This window comes from Astatotilapia calliptera, chromosome 3, assembly GCF_964374335.1.
Source record: "Astatotilapia calliptera chromosome 3, fAstCal68.1, whole genome shotgun sequence".
NCBI lineage: Eukaryota > Metazoa > Chordata > Actinopteri > Cichliformes > Cichlidae > Astatotilapia > Astatotilapia calliptera.
In genome coordinates, this window is record NC_137424.1 from 9,105,974 (window position 1) to 9,123,221 (window position 17,248).

Genomic DNA, 17,248 nt, shown 5'->3' on the forward strand with positions numbered 1-17,248 from the left:
GCACAAACACAACCTGAACATCATCCACTGGATTTAGAAGATTCACAGCAGTCATTTTTATTATGAACTATGTGATTTTGTATCTGTTGTCACTGTTTTCAACTCAAAACGTGATCGTTTATTTTCTAGTTTTTTGTTTTTTTGTTTGTTTTTTTGCCTCCCATTTGGTTCTTTAGCCGTCAGAATTGTTGTCTGAAGACCAACAAGGAGACCCAATGGATTTACTTTGCCAAATAGATCATCACGGCCTTGCTTTATTGGTCCATTTGATTGACCTTTGTTGTTATTATTTATTTTATTTTCAGTTGTTACAGACGGGACAGACAGAAGCAGGCATGGAGGCTGGATCTCCTCCACGCCTGCTTCATGCCCTGGGGGCGGGGCTATGGCTCTCTACATCCTCTAGCAGACCATTACATGGGGAAACCTTTTGAATACAAGCGCGCTGATCCACACAGGTGTGCACACGGGTGTTCACTGTTCATAGACATAAACTACACCTCTATTGGCTGCTACTCCCAACCACATTGTGCGCTGTCGGTCCTGCTTGCTACACAACAACATTCAATATTTAGTATTTACTGCTGTTTACACTTAGCTAGATTAACGTGATGGTGTTGCGTTTAGTATGTTGCTCTGAGATGTTTTTCTCTTCTTCTTCTCTTTTTAAGTTTCCTTTCTCTCTGTCCCTCTTCCCTTCTGTTTTTCTTTTCCTTCATCTTTCTTTCTCCCTTTCCTGTCCCTCAGTCCCGTCTGTCCCGTCTGTTTTCTAGTTTTGACCCTTTCACGCATGAATTATGACAACCTCAATCAGGATTTTGTTCGTAAGTGTTTTTATTCATCTTTAGGCATGAAAAAAGATGTTTGAACTTCATTTAAACGTGTACTTTTCAAACAGTTTTTTTTACATGTCCAGTTAGGTGGACAACAGGTTTTGACAGGGTATGGAGGGACACATCAGTGTCCAGTGTAGTGGTTTATGTGCAAGTATACCATCAACACTGACACAAATACAAGCCTTTGAATAGCTGTAACTCTAGTGAGCACTGTGTGTGAAAGGGTTAAGTGATCAGGTTTAACAGATCAGTGATAAATCTGTGCTGTTGGATCAATAATGAAACAGACTGCTGTTAGAAATAACTCTGATTCTGCTGTTTATATCCTGATCAAATAGATGATAAATAGTTTCAGTGCGTAACTCACAGAAAGAAGCAGAACAGTTCACATCAGGCTGAAACCTCTGCAGTGTCTTCTTGGCTTCGTCTCTAAATTTTAAAGTTGTGTAGTATTTTATAAGAAACTCCTTTAAATTGTCCTTCAAGTTTGTTTCCAGTTAATTCCTCCATATAAAGAAGAAGCAATGACTTGTGTTTATAAAGGATCTTCCTGTTGTTCCACGTTTGTTGGAGAGAAGTTATGCTTATAAGTTTCCATGTGTAACAGTCGCAATAGTGTGGTGTCTCTTTAAGACAACTTCATGTTTCATGATGTCACAAGCATGCGCCCTGCCCTCTGTTGTATGAACGCTGCTGGCTACATGTATGATAAGACAGCAGCCGTTCAGTGTTTCAGTCATAAAAACACTTCCTGTCACCGTGGTGGTTACAGTGACATCATGCAGTTTGTGATTTGACCTCCAGAGGGCGACAAATCAGCACAGACAGAGAGCTCCATTCAAACTTTGCTGCCATCAGGAATAATTCTTCAAATATAATCATCAGTGTTTGAGCAGTTATGATATCAGGGACAATCTAGACATGTGTGACAATACTGAACATGTCACATGACACACCTCAAACATCATGTGATCCACTCTCAGTCTGTAGTTTCAGTCATGACTTCATGAATTTATGATCAGTTTAGTCCTGAAATATTCAAATGCTGCAGGATGAAGAACAACAAAGTGCTGACACGTGTTTGTGTTTCAAACAGGAAAACCAGCAGAAATAAATCATCTTTGGACAACATGACAGAGATTAGTGAGTTTCCAACTTGCACTTGCACCACAGACAGATTCTGATGTTCGTGGTTGTAAACGTGTCCTCAAACGCCGCTCTGACTCTTTCCTTCCTGCTCAAAGTTCCTCTTTTCTGAACTTGGTGTTTGTGCCTGACGCTGATCGTCTCCGTGTGGAGCTCCGTGTGAAGGTAACGTTAGCAGTGTGTAATGTTTCCTGGCTAACATCAGCTGTGTGCAGCTCAGTTCCAGCACAAATCTGCCGCTCCATAGTTCACGGTAACGGACTCATGAGGTCGACCGTTAAACGCTCTCCCGCCATTTTGTCTGTGTGCGCGGATGTGTACTTTTTTGTTACCACTGTCATCTCATCAATAGCCTATTTGTAAAAGATCTCTGTTCATAGTTTAGTTGGATTTTAAAACTCTGTAGTTGGACAGTTTTATTTTGGACTGATGCTAAAATTCTTGCTGATTGTTTCTGTCGAGGTTTTGTACTTGACATCCGCCATTTTGGATGTGATAAGCTGTAGAGAGTGCGTCCAAAAAGAGAAACCAGAAAGAGAACCTGTTTTATTAATAACCTCTTGCAAATAGAAGAATATGAAAAAAACAACAACAAATAGGATAAAAACTTTAAATTACTTGAATTTTTAAAATCACCATCATCTGTTAACACAAATTTGATCATTTCAAATTTTTGTTTTCATTTTCTCTTCCCAGTTACTTCTTTCTCATTCTCTTCATTCTCCTTGTCACCTTACGTCTCACTCCTTAACTGAAGTTGTAGTTCTAACATAAGAAGTCCCACCAACGTCCTTTATTTAATCTCTGTGTTGTCACAGTTATTATCATCATGAGACATGAGACCCAGACAACAACATAAGTTTACAAGCTAACATCATGTCAGCTAACATTAGATGATAGCATCATAAACTTTAAATTACTTTGCCTCTGATCAACAGTTTGATTACATTCTCACATCACAAGTTTATTTGCTAAGTGTGAGTCTGCCCACATTAGATCCACTTTTCAGCAGGTGGAATAATTTGTAGTACTGCTGTGTTTAGCAGCATGTTTTGCAAATTACTGCATTTTGTTTGACTCCCCCCCCCCCCCCCCCCCAAATAAAATTACATAAGGTATAAATAAAAGCCAAATAAAAGAAAGAAAAAATAAAATCCTCCTGGATCTCGGTACCTCCAGGAGCAGCTGGTCAGCTGACCTGAGACTGACACGGTGTGTGGAGATGAAGAAGCTCAGAGAGCTACAGCGGGGCAAGACTGTGAAAGCATTTAAAGACAAACGGCACGAATTTTAAAATGAACTCTAAAAGACACAGGCAGCCAGTGCAGGGAGGCCAGCACGGGGGTTATATGCTCTCTTTTACAAGTTCCTGTTAGGAGTCGTGCAGCAGCATTTTGAACCAGCTGCAGACGTGAGAGCAATGACTGACTGACCCCCACATAAAGTGCATTACAGTAGTCCAGGTGGGAAGAAATATAAGCATGGATCACTGTTTCAAGGTGCTGCTTTGAAAGAAAAGATTTGTCAGTCGCCTTAAATGATGACAACTGGACTTCACCACTGCTCTGATTTGGTTCTCCAATTTCAAATCATGTCCAACTTAAAACCAAGATCAGTAACAACAGGTTTAAAATAAACTTCCAGGAGTCCCAAATCTACAGAGGACTCGCAGGGACCAGTGGGTCCAAACACCAACAACTCGTTTTCTTTTTATTTAAATTTAAAAAGTTTAGAGCCAACCAAGCTTTAATGTCATCTAGGCATGTCATGAGAGGTTTTATGCAGATGACACCCTTCTGCTTCAGTGGCAAATGAATTTGTCAGTCATTGGCATAACAATGAAATGAGATCCCATGCCTTCTAAAGATGGAACCCAGAGGCAATAAATACAGTAAAATGAGCAGTGGCCCTAAAATTGAACCCTGTGGGACGCCGCATGACAGAGGAGCAGAAGATGATTTGGAACCGAGAAGGCTGACAGAGAAAGTTCTGACAAATAAACCTAACCAATTGAGTGCAGTGCCACCAACAGTGTTGGGAAGGTTAGTTTTAAAATGTATTCCATTACAGATTACAGAATACATGCCCCAAAATGTATTCTGTAACGTATTCCATTACGTTATTCGATGAGAGTAACGTATTCTGAATACTTTTGATTACTTAACATATTATCATGCTGTTTACAACTACATGATGTTAGGTAATCTTACACGGATGGATTAAGTGGCAGAAACACACACGGGCACAGGATAGTTGTGATGCAAGTATATATACCTGTAGAGGCTAAGCCTACGCTTGAAGCCACTGAGGTGGTCGTTAACGGGGGTGACGCGATGTCACTGGTATGCATGAATTAAGTTCGCAGTCCACTAAATCCAGCAGTATGTATCTTGTCCTTTTTGGTCTTTATTCCGTATCGACATAGCATAACAGCGCAACGGTCACAAACTGTTTGCCTTCTCCATGACACACCTGACGCCGATTACGTGCGTCTACCTTAAATACCTTTACATTACATAATCAAAACAGAAAAAGGTGACCTCTAGTGACCACATAAGGTATTAACCCAAGAATGGCTCCTACACCCCGGCCCCTAATTGAAATGGCTATCAGACATGGCAATTCTAATCACAAAGAAAATAAGGAGCCACTAATACAGTCTACTTTAGACCTATACATTCACATAAATAAACATAAGTAACACACTTTTAGATTACAGTCTCATGTAACAAGCAAAGTTTAGTTACAGGTCTTTCCAGAATATTAGTCTTTGTTTTTAAACGTGCAGATCGCACAAGTCCTTTTTTGTCACGAATGGCTTCCAGAACTCTTCCAAGTGGCCAGGAACCACGTGGTGCAGAAGAATCCATTATAATGACTATATCTCCAGGTTTTAGATTCTTCTTCTTTTGGTTCCATTTTTGTCTCTCCTGTAACAAAGGCAGGTATTCGCGTATCCATCGTTTCCAAAAAAGATCTGAGATGTACTGAGCCTGTTTCCATCTTCTCTTCAGATACATATCCTGAGGGTCAAATAGTCCGGGTGGTAAAGATGGTTTTCCTTTCATCAGGAGGATCTGATTTGGTGTAAGTGGCTCTAGGTCTTTTGGATCATCAGAAAGCTTTGTGATGGGTCTGTCATTTAAAATTGCTTCAATTTCACATAGAACCGTATTTAATCCATCGTCGTCCAACTGTTGTTGCTGAAGAACGGATCTCAGAATCTTTCTGATCATACGAATTATCCGTTCCCAAATTCCACCATGATGTGATGCTCCAGGCGGATTAAAACTCCATCTTATTCCAATGTGTCGCAAAGCATCTGCTATTTGGGTATGTTTCAGCGATTCAAGAGCCTCCCTTAACTCTCTGTCTGCTCCGACAAAGTTGGTTCCATTGTCCGATTGGATGTGAGCGACTTGACCTCTTCGACTCACAAAACGGCACAAAGCATTAATGCAGGCATCTGTGTTTAGAGAGTTAGCCACTTCCAAGTGCACTGCTCGGCTGGCTAAACAGGTGAAAATGACTCCATAGTGTTTAGCTGTACCTCGTCCTCTTTTCACTTCAATAGGTCCGAAGTAATCAACTCCGACATTGGTGAATGGTGGGTTATCTGGTAAAATTCTTTCCTTGGGTAAATCTGCCATCTTTTGTTCCAAGGCTTTTCCATGATATTTCCTGCAAAAATTACATTCTGCTATAACCTCCCTTACAGCTGAGTTGGCCTTTGTGATCCAGTATCTTCTCCTTAGTGTGGATAAGGTGTGGTTACGACCGCTATGAACAAGCTGTTGATGAATGTGCTTTAGGATGAGATTTGCTACATGTTGATCTTTTGCAAGAACAAGGGGATGCTTCGTTTCTTCTGGTAAGGAGCCCTTTGTCAGTCGTCCCCCAACTCTTAAGAGGCCTTCATCGTCAAGATAAGGATCTAATCTATAAATTGAGCTGTGCCTGCTCACAGAACTTTTCCCACTTGACAACGTAGCAATCTCCTCTCCAAATCGTTGTTGCTGGCAAAATCTAATAATGGCAAGCTCAGCTTTCAGAAGATCCTTTGAAGATAGTCTGTACAGTTGCGTTTTCTTTATTTTCTCCTTTGTATTACCTTTACAAATTGGGTTATCTGAGTAAGGTTGCGGTATTCTTTTCTTATCTCTCATTGACTTAAGGTCCTCCCTTGACAAACCCTTTTCCTCTGTAACCCTTTCATTAAAGTCATAGTTCAATTCAATTCAATTCAATTTTATTTATATAGCGCCAAATCACAACAAAAGTCGCCTCAAGGCGCTTCATAGATACAGAGAAAAACCCAACAATCATATGACCCCCTATGAGCAAGCACTTTGGCGACAGTGGGAAGGAAAAACTCCCTTTTAACAGGAAGAAACCTCCAGCAGAACCAGGCTCAGGGAGGGGCGGCCATCTGCTGCGACCGGTTGGGGTGAGAGAAGGAAGACAGGATAAAGACATGCTGTGGAAGAGAGACAGAGGTTAATAACAGATATGATTCAATGCAGAGAGGTCTATTAATACATAGTGAGTGAGAAAGGTGACTGGAAAGGAAAAACTCAATGCATCATGGGAATCCCCCGGCAGCCTACATCTATTGCAGCATAACAAAGGGAGGATTCAGGGTCACCTGGTCCAGCCCTAACTATATGCTTTAGAAAAAAGGAAAGTTTTAAGCCTAATCTTAAAAGTAGAGATAGTGTCTGTCTCCCGAATCCAAACTGGAAGCTGGTTCCACAGAAGAGGGGCCTGAAAACTGAAGGCTCTCCCTCCCATTCTACTTTTAAATACTCTAGGAACAACAAGTAGGCCTGCAGAGCGAGAGCGGAGCGCTCTAATAGGGTGATATGGTACTACAAGGTCATTAAGATAAGATGGGGCCTGATTATTTAAGACCTTGTATGTGAGGAGCAGGATTTTGAATTCAATTCTGGATTTAACAGGAAGCCAATGAAGGGAAGCCAAAACAGGAGAAATATGCTCTCTCTTTCTAGTCCCTGTCAGGACTCTTGCTGCAGCATTTTGGATTAGCTGAAGGCTTTTCAGTGAGTTTTTTGGACATCCTGATAATAATGAATTACAGTAGTCCAGCCTGGAAGTAATAAATGCATGAACTAGTTTTTCAGCGTCACTCTGAGACAGGATATTTCTAATTTTAGAGATGTTGCGCAAATGGAAGAAAGCAGTCTTACATATTTGTTTAATATGTGCATTGAAGGACATGTCCTGGTCAAAAATGACTCCAAGGTTCCTCACCGCGTTACTGGAGGCCAAGGTAATGCCATCCAGAGTAAGAATCTGATTAGATACCATATTTCTAAGATTTTCAGGGCCGAGTACAATAACCTCAGTTTTATCTGAATTAAGAAGCAGAAAGTTAGCGGCCATCCAGGTCTTTATGTCTTTAAGACATTCCTGCAGTTTAACTAATTGGTGTGTGTTATCTGGCTTCATGGACAGATAGAGCTGGGTGTCATCTGCATAGCAGTGAAAATGTATGCTATGTCTTCTAATGATGCTGCCTAAGGGAAGCATGTATAATGTAAACAGAATTGGTCCTAGCACTGAACCCTGTGGAACTCCATAATTAACCTCAGTGTGTGAAGAGGACTCTCCATTTACATGCACGAATTGGAGTCTATTAGATAGATATGATACAAACCACTGCAGTGCAGTACCTGTAATACCTACAGCATGTTCTAATCGCTCTAATAGGATATTATGATCAACAGTATCGAACGCTGCACTGAGGTCTAGCAGGACAAGCACAGAGATGAGTCCACTGTCAGAGGCCATAAGAAGATCATTTGTAACCTTCACTAAAGCTGTTTCTGTGCTGTGCTGAGCTCTGAAACCTGACTGAAACTCTTCAAATAAACCATTCCTCTGCAGATGATCTGTTAGCTGTTTGACAACTACTCTTTCAAGGATTTTTGATATGAAAGGAAGGTTGGAGATTGGCCTATAATTAGCTAAGACTGCTGGGTCTAGAGATGGCTTTTTGAGTAAAGGTTTAACTACAGCCAGCTTGAAGGCCTGTGGTACATAGCCGATTATTAGAGATAGGTTGATCATATTTAAGATCGAAGAATTAATTAATGGCAGGACTTCTTTGAGCAGTTTTGTAGGAATGGGGTCTAAAAGACACGTTGATGGTTTGGAGGAAGTAATTATTGAAGTTAACTCAGAAAGATCAATTGGAGAAAAAGAGTCTAACTTAATATCAATGGTACTAAGAGTAGCTGTAGATAATATTACATCTGTGGGAGTTATATTCACTTTTCAACATCTCCTCCAGCTTACAAACAGATATCCTATTTACAACTGTTGGTGGGTGCTCGCTGTCCAAGTTGCTTTTACCATCTTCCATGGGCCCATTTATGACCCAACCCAATGCTGTTCTTATAGCATATGGGCCATTCCCCTGGCTATGAATGACCTCCCATGGTTCCAATAACTTGGGAGCGTTGCATCCAATCAACAGGTCCACATTAGCCATTATGTGGGGAATTTGAACCTTTGACAGATATGGCCACCTGATCAGATCTTCTTCCTTTACGAAGTTATCCGTGGTGACAGGCATCCTTTCCTGTGTTAGGATTTCTGGAAGTTCATAGAAGGCATTGCTGCCTAAACCAGAAACTTCAAGACCAGTAAGTGAGTGGGCAGAGACTACCTTTTCTTGACCCATCGTTTGTAACAGGAATTGAGTTCTTTTGCCCACAAGATTTAGCTTTTGCATGAGGTGCTCTGAAGCTAGCTGAACTGCCAGGATCTAAAAAAAGCATATGTCTGTATGACATTAGTACCTTTAACAGACTTTATTTGAACTGGCAGAATGGAAAGCAAACCGCTTTCTCTTCCGGCCCCTGTATGACCACAAGTTTTTACATTCTTTGAAGAGGGGGGCTCTCCATAGCATTCAGGGATTACACCATTGTTATCAATATGGAGGACAGTGGGATGACCTTTACCACACGTTCTACATATCAAACGCTTAGCACAGTCCTTGCTTATGTGCCCAGCACCAAAGCAACCAAAACACAGCCCTTTCTCCTTTAGAAAAAGCATTTTGTCTCTGTGCTTCTTCCGCCGAAACTGTTGACACTCCTCCAATGTGTGTCGTTGAGTACAGCAGACACACGATGGCTTTACTGTAAAGTCATGGCTTGTTGTAGTAATCAGCCTTTCCGTGCTGTAGGTTTTATTCATGTTCATGGGTGTGGCTGTAGCAGCAAAGCTGTTCCCTTTAATTTGTTTGATTGGTTGTGACTTCAGTCTGTTGTCAACCTTTGAGACAGGGATTGTTGACGTTACATTCTGAATGTCCCCAAACAAAGGATCCGAAAGAATTTTCACCTGCCTTTCAATAAATGCAACCAAATCTTGAAACCGAGCTCTGTGTTTAGAGGTTTCCAATATATCATATGCAAACGCTCGCCATTTCTCTCTCATTTTATATGGCAACTTGCACAAAATGATTTTCATGTTCACTGGCATGTCCAGTTCCTGCATATGTTGCAATGTTTTCATGACATTACAACTCCCACATAAGAAAAGGGAATATGCTTGCAATGATTTCACATCTTCATTTTTAATTGCAGGCCAAGATAACGCCTTGTCAATGTAAGCAGTTGCAATCTTATATTCATTTCCAAAGTGTTCTTTGAGCAGTTGCTTTGCTTGTATATAGCCTTGTCCTGCAGCCATATGTTGACAACTGCGTACCAGCTCTCTCGGCTGTCCTGTTGTAAACTGCTCCAAATAATACAAGCAGTCCCTCTTATTGGCCTTTTCTTCCACTCCTTGTTCAAACGCATTAATGAAAGAGATGTACTGAAGAGGATCACCATCGAATACAGGTATTTTCCTGGATGGTAATGACGATGCACGCTGATGCTGAACAAGGGTTGCAGTTATTTCGTTTTGTCTTTGTAAAATGGTACAAATGTCCTTCGACCGTCCTTCTGCCGCTGTAGGAATTGACCTGGGTGATGGAGGATCCACGTTGTGAAATTGTGTTGTGATGACCGTTTGAGCTTGTGGCTCACTTTCGATTTCCATTCCTGGCAGGATCATTGCAGATATTTTGCTTTTTGTCTGTACTATTTGCACTGCAGGTTTATCTTCATTGACTGGTGTACTAGGCTTGACTGTGGCTGAAGCAGCTGTTTTCTTGATTTCCCTTTCATAATATGAATTCATAGCATTGGATGATATGTTAGATATACTTTGAACTTCAGCAGCTTGGAGAACAGCTAACTTTGCAGAAGAGGCAGAAAGCAACGCTTCAAGCTCAAGCTGTTCACGTTTCCTCCTTAGCTTTAGCTCTTGCTCCTCCAAAGCATGCTTCTCTTTTAGGACTGCCATACGAGCGAGTAATGCTGCTTTTTCTGCTTTTGCTTTGATTTTGGCAGAAGAAGTTGTGCTCACTTTACCACTAGATGAGCTTTTAGTGACTGAAGATTTACCAACAACATTTGAAACACTGTCCTCTGGCTTAACACCATCATCAACACCATGATCACCCTTTAAATGTAAATGTTCGCAACCTGACAACCATTCTTTCACTTCATAAGTGAACTCATCATAATGCATTGTTTTTGCTTTAAACCATGTTTCATGCCTTTCCTTTTCATCATCTGGTAACAAACACATCAATGAACCATGAATTGTTTTTGCTTCATTGCAAAAACCAACAAAATCATTGAATGATGCTTTAACCATAGAAGTTTCATTTTTTTCCATTGAGACCCTTATACTCTCTTTTAAATTATTAGCTTTATTTAATTTAGCTTTTCTATCACGTTGCAGTCTGTCTAGTCTCTCTGCAAGTGCCTTAGCAGTCAATTTTACCACTCGTTTTTCCTTTTCTGGATGTGTCCCAGCCTTGCTGGCGTTGCTACTTTGCACAGCTGATTCTGCAGCAGGCTCCGGGGGCCTGTCAGCAGCTTTATTTGTGTCCATAGTTCAAATGTTCCAAAACTCAAATATTTATCAAGTATTGAGGGTTTATGCGCACATGCGAAAGTTTGTTTATAAATCAGTTTTATTTGGGTTGACCACCAATGCATTGGAATTACGTCTTCTTAAATAAGTGTGCACACTTTTATAAATGGCCATTTATTAGTAGTGCTACTCATACCTTGCGTTGGGCGCCGTACTGATTCCGATGAAGAATTCTGAGTCCTCTCCTGATTCTGCAGAACAATCGCCAAGCATTCCACGTCGTCAGCTGACAGACCGCTAGTCCAGCTGTCCGCTCCTCGTGAAACCTCCACGGTAACCTTTCCAAACGGCATTCAGCTCTCCGCGGCGATCGATCACTCAGACTTTAATTTTCCTGCTTGCGCCGAGTCTCCAAAACACCGCGGCGAAGTTGGCACAAACTTTTCCCCAAAGAAAAGTAGTTTGTGACTCTATTGTAGAGGCTAAGCCTACGCTTGAAGCCACTGAGGTGGTCGTTAACGGGGGTGACGCGATGTCACTGGTATGCATGAATTAAGTTCACAGTCCAATAAATCCAGCAGTATGTATCTTGTCCTTTTTGGTCTTTATTCCGTATCGACATAGCATAACAGCGCAACGGTCACAAACTGTTTGCCTTCTCCATGACACACCTGACGCCGATTACGTGCGTCTACCTTAAATACCTTTACATTACATAATCAAAACAGAAAAAGGTGACCTCTAGTGACCACATAAGGTATTAACCCAAGAATGGCTCCTACAATACCAGAATAGGGAATATTTACAAGGAAGGGGGCTATATACAGTGACAGATAAAAATGTGCCAGGAGAGTAACACCGAAGAGATGAGACGAAGCCGAGGTATGCAGATGACGCACCAGAGCTACCTGACAACGAGGAACAAAACAGAGTTTAAAAGAGTACCGTTGATAGCCGAAAGTTAAACAAAAGTGGATGGGGAGAGTTGGAGAGTTTACTTGAAACACAAACTACAGCTGCAGCAGTGATCACAGCCTGATGGAACGTAGCTCTCCATCGCGGATCCACAGTAGCCAACACCAAAAACGAGGCAGGTGAGCAAGCAGCGGAACAGGCTAAAACAAAAGAGAAGCAGGCAAAAAGTGGATCCTTAAAACATGCAGCTCCACAGCGTGGAATCAGCAGATTCAGCTTGCACTAACACGTTACCACTTGTGACAGCAGCAATACTCCGACACCAGACGTCCGTGACTCGGCTCCATAAAAGCGCTCACTGATGACGTCCGATGTGCCGCAGGTGTGCCGGAATGCCATCAAGCCCCGCCTCGCCTACCTATGCCAAAAAGGAAAACAAAACCCAAACAACAACAATACACCTACCCACCACCTCCTAACACATGAATGCACTATTGCTGTGATTTATTACTATTACTGAAGGTCCGCGGCTCCGAACCGTAGTAAAGGACCTCTGGCTAATACGTTGGGTTCGTGTCGGCTCGTAGCTGAAAACTAGCTTTACTTTGTTGTCTGGGTCAACTTTTCTTGCGAGAGACAGAGAGAGGCATTGACAGGCTGCTGCAACGGAACTTATTGTTTCGGAGGAAAACAGGAACACGGTGTACAGTCGAGTCTTAACAGCTTACTTACAACTGGGCTCGTCAGGCACTCTTCTTGGCTGCAGTGGTTATTATTATATTTACATGCTTCCAGCTCCTGTTTCTGCTCGATGACAACTCGTACTTTTCCTTTTTCTCCCTCCCTCGCTCACAGACACATAACGGGTATGACAGCCAATTCTCCCTGCAGCACAGACTACACTGCCCATCAGGCTACATTCTTTAGAGCTATACCTGTAGCATTCTGCCTGTTAGCTTAGCACAAAAACAACAACAACAAAAAGGCGCTCTCTCACCCAGGAAACGCGCAGAGAGAGAGCGTCACCCTGTAACCATGGCAACCGTAACGCTGCCGCCTGGAACAACAGAACGTAGCTGTTGTTACAGACAACAAACAAAACCCAAACAGTCCTGACCCGCGACAAGATGAAACAGGAAAGTACCGCAGTGTAATCCATTTATTTCAGCAAAGTAACTGTATTCTGAATACCACCTTTTTAAACGGTAACTGTAACGGAATACAGTTACTCATATTTTGTATTTTAAATACGTAACGGCGGTACATGTATTCTGTTACTCCCCAACACTGGCCACCAATACCCATCACATCACTTAATTGAGGAATTAGAGTATTGTGGTCTTCGGTGTCAAAAGCAGCAGTTAGGTCAAGCAAGACAAGAACAACATGGTTACCAGAATCACATGCCAGAAGGATGTCATTAAAAACCCTTAATAATGCAGATTCATTGCTAGGAAGGGTTTTAAAACCTGACTGAAAAACCTCAAGGATGCCGTTATCATCTAGTCATCTTTCAGTTGACTAAAAACAATTTTCTCTAAAACCTTGGAAACTAAAGGCAGCTTGGAAATAGGCCTATAATTAGCTAAAACGTTGTGATCAAGGCCAGGTTTCTTAGCCCTTTGAGGTCCTCACCAAGAAAAGAAGCAATGGAATTTTCTCTTTTGCATTTCTTATTGAGTTGGGTGAGTAATAACCACAATAATTTTTTTCAATAGACCCTGTAGTTTTTAAAATATTGATCTGTACCAAACGGTTGAGTGTCATGCAAATACAAGTACATTAGATAATACAGTTGAAAAAAATTAAATAAAGTGCCGAATTAAAATTAAATGAATAACAAAACCTATCCAGGGCATTGGATACAGTTTATTTCTAGCAGCATGCCAGTGAACATTGTTGTTTTCATTTCATCAAAGGACAGTATAATATCGAACAACAAAATACATAGTTTTTTCATCTGCAAATGTGAAAAATGTGCTACAGCACAAAATACTCACATTCAGGCCACTTCTGATTGAATGCTACTGTGCAAAATCATTTTTGCTTTTTTAAAAAAAGAGAAAAAAAACAGTGCAAATCAAGCACATCTGCTTGTGGTTTTGGTCATTGGGGTCTTAGGGTGTAGCATTTATTCTGTGGTCTTGGAGAGCTGGATCATGTTAATCAAATTAACACTTAATTTGATTTATCAACAGCAATGGATAAACAATGATTTTATAGCAAATAATCAACATTAATAACATTTAGGTTATGTTAGCATTAGCACCATGAAGGGACAAATCAACTGTTCGGCTGACCACTTTTTAAAAAAAAAAAATTAAATATTTAAATAAATGTTTTCAATAATAAATATATGCCAAGATATTTGTTTTTGTTGTTTAACAAACATTTCTCTGACCACAACATGGCACCTCCCAAAAAATAGAACACTTGAATTTTAAAAGGGAGAGAGTTTTTATCTGCGGATTTGTTTTTGTTTAATAATCTTTCAACTATTTTCATGTTTTCTGGTTTATGCGTAACAATCTTCTTGCAATCTTATTCAACAATAGTTGATATATGGGAGAAAACAAGTCAGATGAGGACTGTGTTGAACCTCCTTCCTGATATACACCCTGGTTCTCCTTGAGTTCTGAGTGATGTCATATGTTCGACTGAACAGCTAGGCAAAGGGGTTGATTGTCATGGAGAAATGGAATTAAAGGACTCAGGTGCGAGACTCCTTGCAGAGTGACAGTGGATTTATTCACAGTGAAAAGGTGAGTCAATAGTTCGAGTCTGTAATCCAGAAAGAGCAGTGCAGTAATATGATGACTTCTCCCCGCAGTGACAGTGCTGGAATAATCCAAAACCGCTCCTATGACTTCTTCCCGCAGTGACAGTGCTGTAATAATCCAAAACCGCTCCTTGTGCCGGCTCCTCCTCCGATCTCTGAATCCTGAGGGCAGATGAGAAAAGCACACGCACTGTAACACAACCGTCTCTCTTTCACAAGCTGAGTATACTAGCCACGATTACGCTACCCGGTTTAGTTCAACGTTCCAGCGTTGGTTGTGACTCGACTGCACCGTTAAATAGGGCTGCTTCAGATCAGTTGTAGCCGGCGAAGTAATTACGTACAGGTGCGACGCTTCCAGCTCTGGACCCACCCCTCGGGTCAGCTGCCGTGCCATGCCACGGCTTCCGGAGGTACATGTCTCCGCAGCAAAACACATGCACAAGATGGAGAGGAGACACGACACAGTACACACAAACACCCCCAAAAAGTGGCAAGGTAATCGGTGAGGACCACCTAACCGTGACATTGATGCTGAGGCCAGTACACTTACATCACAAGTCCTGAATAACGTGGAGGCATCTTCACGCAGGTACACAGGAAGTGCACAAAGGACGAGGGCCCGTCTTGTATTTACATCATGCTGTTCCTGTCAGGTTTTGTAGATCGGACTCACGCGCAGACCACTAGTGTCTTCAAAAGGTGCATTTATTTACAGTGTTCCTCTACAGTGGAATTCATATATACATATAGTGATGTCAAGGGGAAAAGGGGCCGGGGTTCCAGGGTCCAGGAGTGAAAGAGGCAGGAGTCCAGGAAGGGAAGGTTTTCATTCAGCCCTCGCACATCTCCTCTCCTTTCCTTTATCTCTCTTGCTTCCGTTCAGTCGCCATGCACAGGGAAAAACAGGTCCAGAGGCGATCTATACACAGGCAGAAAAAAACCATTAGTTTCCTGGTTCAGACAGGCTCACAAACTGACTTTACAAAAATACAGGACGACTGACGCTGATGACTCAACGATCCAGCGACGAGTAGAGCAGACTCGCCCTCTTAAGAAGGGTTCCAATCTCTTCTGATCAGCAACAGATGTGCTGATCACCTCCAGGTGTGTAGGCCAGGAGCAGGAGCCCATACTGAGCTCCGCCCCGGCAGGAGAAAGAGAGAAAGGAAGAGGGCGAGAGAGAAAGGAAAACAAAAACAAATCACCTGACAGCTGTCAGCTGTCAAGGAGCGGAGACCATGACAGTTCCTAGATGAACATACAATATCTATTAGAGTAGTATTTACACAAATGCAGAGTAAAAACAAAGTGTTGGATAGCCATGTTCTGATTGTCATTGTTATAGATCAGGGGTGTCCAAACTTTTTGTGTAACGGGCTAAACTTGTCAATCTAGAAGGGTAACCCAAAAAAATCTAAAAATTTAGAATAATTCAGGGCAAAATTCTCTAATTTATTTTTTATTTAAATTAGGACAAATTATAAAACTCACCCACTGACAACTGGTGAAATGTTGACACTCTGTAGCATTCTTTGCAGTCTGATATCTGTAAACAATATGTGCACAAAGACGACTTATTAATGTTCAAAAACATTTTTTGCACAGCACACACACGTAGTCAGCTGATCTCATCTGATGCAGATCTGCTCCTTGATCAAGTGACATTTGTCCGGATTTTTGGCACGAGTGACGTCGAATCAGCATCGCAGCTGATACTCACCACAATAATTTACTAAGATTATATGCACTCCTGTTATTAAGTCCAGCTCAGTCTGTAAATGTTAACCGTTTCAAACTAATGTCTATAGGTGTGTTGCTAAGTTTAATAACTTAAATAACAAACTTGAAATTTACCCGTCCTATTTTCCCCTTTATTGTTTTTTCTCTGTGCTGTAAATCTGCTGTCTAAGAAGAAATCTGAGGCTGCTATTCTGAAAATAAGCTACCAAAGCTTTTTCTGAATGAAGCAATAAAGATCCATTTATGGAAAGCTGTGATGAAGGCAGTTTTGTCTTTAATTATATTCAACAATATAACATATTCGACCACTTTTAAGTGATTTTGTGATCTTTAATACACTAAAGTTAAGGTTATTTACCTAATTTATAGTAAGTGGCCCTCAGTGAAAAAAGTTTGGACACCCTAGCCATACAGGTTAGGGAGTATTTGTGATCCGCACAGTCTGCATCAATGATTCTTTCTTAGCCTGAGAGCAGAACGCGGCTCTTTATTTTCATTTCATTTCAATTTATCTAGCAAGGATCGATAGGGTCTGGCTTAAAGGTGTCAAGGAGGCGCCTCAGTCTGGCTGGTTGAGCCTTGTCGAATTAGCGTGAACAATTTAGCTGAACTTCGTTCGTAGCACCGAGTTGGACCAGTGTATAATGTTAGGCTGAATCAGGCGATGCATTTTTCCGTAAGCCTTGACTTGTAGAGCTCGCTTAGTGGAATACCCCTCTAAACTGTTAAAAGGATTTCGAGATTATCTCACAACCACACATTTGAGACAACGAAAAAATACAAACATGTGTCTAATTACCATAATGATAACACACTCACGTTGTTTATTATTGTTCGCTTCATGCTAGCACACACACACACACAC

The 17,248-nt window shown here is 41.4% G+C and overlaps 1 protein-coding gene across 3 annotated transcripts in view; it reads left to right on the forward strand.

The window, feature by feature from the left end:
* The window catches only part of LOC145424160 (protein NLRC3-like), a 66,376-nt gene that overhangs the window by 33,074 nt on the left and 16,054 nt on the right, over positions 1 to 17,248 (forward strand). Inside the window, exon 1 of one of the 3 annotated variants that reach the window (XM_080297141.1) lies at positions 2,002 to 2,147. The exons of 1 other annotated variant lie outside the window; for it this stretch is intronic. The gene's annotated coding sequence lies outside the window, so the exon portion shown is untranslated. Of the gene's footprint in view, positions 1 to 2,001; positions 2,148 to 17,248 lie in introns of those variants that run through there. One more of the 3 variants, XM_080297151.1, reaches the window with a different exon arrangement.